General features: G+C 42.0%; 1 long non-coding RNA gene across 1 annotated transcript in view; it reads right to left on the reverse strand.

Moving 5' to 3' along the window:
- The window catches only part of LOC114116879 (uncharacterized), a 47474-nt gene that overhangs the window by 1016 nt on the left and 41751 nt on the right, over positions 1 to 4707 (reverse strand). The gene's annotated exons all lie outside the window — the stretch shown is intronic.

The raw sequence follows: 4707 nt of genomic DNA on the forward strand, positions 1-4707 counted from the left end.
TAGATGAGTTTTTTAAAATGACTTTAAATTTTATCTTTTACTGAAGGATAATTAAGTGCTTTACAGAATTTTGTTGTTTTCTGTCAAAGCTCAATATGAATTGGCCAGAGGTATACATATATCCCCTCTCTTTTGAACCTCCCTCCCATCTCCCCATCGCACCCCTCTAGGTTGATACAGAGCACCTGTTTGAGTTTCCTGAGCCATACAGCAAATTTGTGTTGGCTATCTATTTAGTGACTTGTTTTTATAAAAGGAAATGTTTATTATAAAAGATGCAAGCATGGCAGAACATCTCCCAAATCCTCTGAATTACGGTTGGCAGTTGGTGAACATAATCCCAGACAGGTCTTTCATCATATAGAAGCATAGAAGTTTAAATAGAAACGGCTCTTTCTTTGGTGGTAACTCCGGATTTATTTATTTATTTTGGATTTATTTTATTTATTCTGGTTGCCCTGGGTCTTTGATGATGTACAGGCTTCTCTAGTTGCAGTGAGTGGGCTTCTCATTGCTGTGCCTCTCGTTGCGGAGCATGGACTCGAGGCGCCCAGGCTTCAGTTGTTGCTTCATGTGAGCTCAGTAGTTGAAGTTTGCAGGCTCTGGAGCTCTGGCTCAGTAGTTGTGACACCCGGGCTCAGCTACCCCACAGCGTGTGGGATCGTCCCAGACCAGGGTTGACACCCATGTTCCCTGCATTGGCAGGCGGATTCCCAACCACTAGACCACCAGGGAAGCCCAGGATTTACTCTTAACAACTTTCCAGTATACCGTATAGCCGTCGTCATGTTGTATACGTGACATTCCCAGTACTTTACTTATCTTATAACTGGAACTTTGTACCTTTTGACCACTTTCATGTAATTCCTCCATCCCCCACCCTCACCTGGTAATCACAAATCTGATTGCCTTTTCTATGAGTATAGTTTTTGTTCTGTTTGGTTTAGATTTGGCATATAAAGAAGATTATGTAGTATTTATCATTGGAGAAGGCAATGGCACCCTACTCCAGTACTCTTGCCTGGAAAATCCCATAGACAGAGGAGCCTGGTAGGCTGCAGTCCATGGGGTCGCCAAGAGTCGGACACGACTGAGCGACTTCACTTTCACTTTTCACTTTCATACATTGGAGAAGGAAATGGCAGCCCACTCCAATGTTCTTGCTTGGAGAATCTGAGGGACGGGGGAGCCTGGTGGGCTGCCGTCTATGGGGTCGCACAGAGTCGGACACGACTGAAGTGACTTAGTAGTAGCAGCAGCAGTATTTATTACTTTTTTGGGCTGTGCATGTGGCATGCCAGATTCTAGTTTCCCATCTAGGAATCAAACCTGTACCCCAACCTCTAGCAAAATCCCTACATAATATTTCTGTTTGACTTATTTCACTTAGCATAATATCCTCCAGATCCATCCATCTTATTACAAATGGCAATTAGATAAGTGAACTCTGCCAGGGCCAGTCTCAGGAGCGGCAAACAGGGCGCTCTCCACAGGGACCAAATTTAAGGGGCAACAAAAAAACTCATAAATAATACTTTAATGCAGTATTTTAAAAATTAAAATTAATGTAAAAATCCATGATGGAGTAAAGAGTAACAGTTTTTAAAGATTTTTATTTTTTTCAGGTGTGGACCATTTTCAAAATCTTTATTGAATTTGATATAGTATTGCTTGTGTTTTATGTTTTGTTTTTTGGCCCCAAGGGGATCTTCGCTTCCTGATCAGAGATCAAATCTGCACCCCCTACATTGGAAGGTGAAGTCTTAACCACTGAATTGCCAGAAGTGAAAGTCGCTCAGTTGTGTCCTACTCTTTGCTACCCCATGAACTGTAGCCTGCCATACTCCTCTGTCCATGGAATTCTCCCAGCCAGAATACTGGAGTGGGTAGCCATTCCCTTCTCCAAGGGATCTTTCCAACCCAGGGGTTGAACCCAGGTCACCCGCATTGAAGGCAGATTCTTTACCATCTGAGCCACAGGGATGCCCCTAAAATTGCCAGGGAGGTCCCCAAATAGTAACATTTTAAATTCTGAAAGGATCTGTATGAATCCCCCACCACCACCCCATGTTTGCCTCTGGCCGCAGTGTGACTGGACACAGCGCTGGTCTTCGCAGGTGTCATTCTGTGGTCTCTCCTCTCTTCCGATGACTCATGATGCCTCATTTAAGGCTTGTGTGTTTTATCGCTTTAAATTGTGAGCTGCTCTCTTTCCTTGGAACTTAATCTTTGGGAGAACTTTGAATCTTTGATGGAAGTGACCTACCTGTAGAGAGAATGTGTATTTGCTTTCTGCCAGCCTGAAGCTGTACTAGGAACCTGGGAACCCTTTGCATTTTGTGAAAGTTTTCTTAAGCTCCTCAACTGGGTGAATTGCAATACAAACTATGGAAGGGCTGGGTTGTCGTTTCAGGTTTTCAAGAAAGATTATTTTTTCCTTCCAGTCAAGGTTGAACCAGGCAAGTTCCCTTGCTCCTTCCTTCCTAAAATGGGTTTGGGTTTTGGTTTTCATGTGTCTTTATATTGAGCTTGCAGGAGGCCCTGATTATGTGCTGAAATCTCCCACTATCTTGGTGGAGCCTTGGGCTTTATCTCCTGTCCCTTGCAGCCCAGAAAACAGTCTGGACAAAACTCAAGGTCTCCTGTCTTTCACAGTAACCCTTGGGGAGAAAAGCTGACTTAGGTGCTCACTTACCTCCCAGGCTTCCTGAGTTTACTACATTTTTGGCCTCTGTAGAAATATTTCTATTTACGCCAGCTCAGTAGTGTTTATTTTCTTTCTTTTTTTTTTTTTTTACAAAATATTTAATCCACAAATTTAGTCTTTTCAAGTAGGAAAGCTATGTAGGCTCTCTAGTCAGCTGATGGCCATCCTACCTCGCAATTATGGCTTTTATCCTTTTTTGGTCAGGTTTTATAATATTTACTTTCTGTTCTGCAAATATAATCCCTGCAGTTATGCCCTCTTATCGATGTATTTAAATGGCTCATCTTTAATCTTATCACTGCCGCTTCCCTATCATCTTTTTTATTCATCTCTCTAGGATGTTTTTCAGAAAGGGCTCATAATTGCTTCATTATAGTCCCTGAATCTTTTATTTTTGAAACTCTTCTGTAGCCTTCAAAACTGAAAGCATATCTTGGCTGGATACTTCTTTCTCTCATACTTTTGTGGACGTTGCTTGATTTTTCTATTGGTCAGAGTTCTCCAGAGACTCAGTAGCATGACTATGTGTGTGTATATGTATATATTTCGGAGGCTGAAAATGGATGATTTTCATGATCACCCACTGGCAAGTTGGATACCCAAGAAAACCACGGGTTTTTTCAGGCCAAGTTCAAAGGCCTGAGAAGATTAGATGAGATGTCCCAGCTCAACCAAGTGAGGCTGGAAAGAAAAGGGGTGACTTTCTCCTTCCTCCATCTTTTGTTCTATTCAGGCCTTTGATGGATTGAATGATGCCCACCCACACTGGGGAGTGCCATCTGCTTTACCGGGTCTACCAGTTCAAATGCTAATCTCATCAAGAACACCTTTACAGACACACTCAGAAATAATATTGAACCTGGGCATTTTGTGGTCAGTCAAGTTGACACATAAAATAACCATGACCAGTCCACCCCTTTTCAATTTGTACCCCAATGCATCTCTTTCAACCATATTTAATCTCCAAATAAAGATAATAAGATCATAATTCCATGATACAACTGTCATGTGTACAGCTGAAAATACAGTAACCCCTTCCCCAGCAAAAGAGGTAAAGTCCTTGAGTGGTATTTACTCTTCTTGATATGCCCTAACTTAAATACTCTGATGTAAAATTAACGATACTTGAAAGCTATGATAGCTTCCCTGATAGCTCAGTTGGTAAAGAATCTGCCTGCAATGTAGGAGACCCTGGTTCAATTTCTGGGTCAGGAAGATCTGCTGGAGAAGGGATGGGCTACCCTCTCCAGTATTCTTGGGCTTCCCTTGTGGCTCCGCTGGTAAAGAATCCACCTGCAATATGGGAGACCTAAGTTCGATCCCTGGGTTGGGAAGATGCCCTGGAGAAGGGAAAAGCTACCCACTCCAGTATTCTGACCTGGAGAATTCCATGGACTGTATAGTCCATGGGGATGCAAAGAGTTGAACACGACTGAGCGACTTTCACTTTTCACTTAAAAGCTATGATGTAAAGTCAATACATCTTCAGTTACATGATAAGGCAATAAGAGAGGAAAGAAAACAGAGATACACATACAAACATTATCAAAAAATAAAATATTCATAACAGTTATAGCTATAACTAGCCATGTGTTCATGTGAAGTCACTCAGTTCATAGCTGGCATTTATAACTACCTTCTAACCATTCTGTAATGTCTTTACCTTCAGCAAGCACCTCAGGTGGTTGTGACTCTTTACTTGTTGGGATGACCCAAACCTTCATTTTTGAATCTCTTCATTTATCTATAATATTTATTTATTTATTTATTTTGCCACACCACACAGCTTATGAGATCTTAGTTCCCTGACTAGGGATTGAATCTGGGCAGTGGACGCTGAGTCTTAACCACTGGCCCACCAGAGAAGTCCCCAAACCCTCATTCTTGAAGGGTTTTGGACCATTACTAACCCTTCCTCCCTTGGATTGTTGTCGTTTTCCATTGACTTTAATTGCAGGACACGGTAATACTAAGAGATGCCCACACACACTCTTCCTTAC

Source organism: Ovis aries, chromosome 11 (assembly GCF_016772045.2).
Source record: "Ovis aries strain OAR_USU_Benz2616 breed Rambouillet chromosome 11, ARS-UI_Ramb_v3.0, whole genome shotgun sequence".
NCBI classification, from domain to species: Eukaryota; Metazoa; Chordata; class Mammalia; order Artiodactyla; family Bovidae; genus Ovis; species Ovis aries.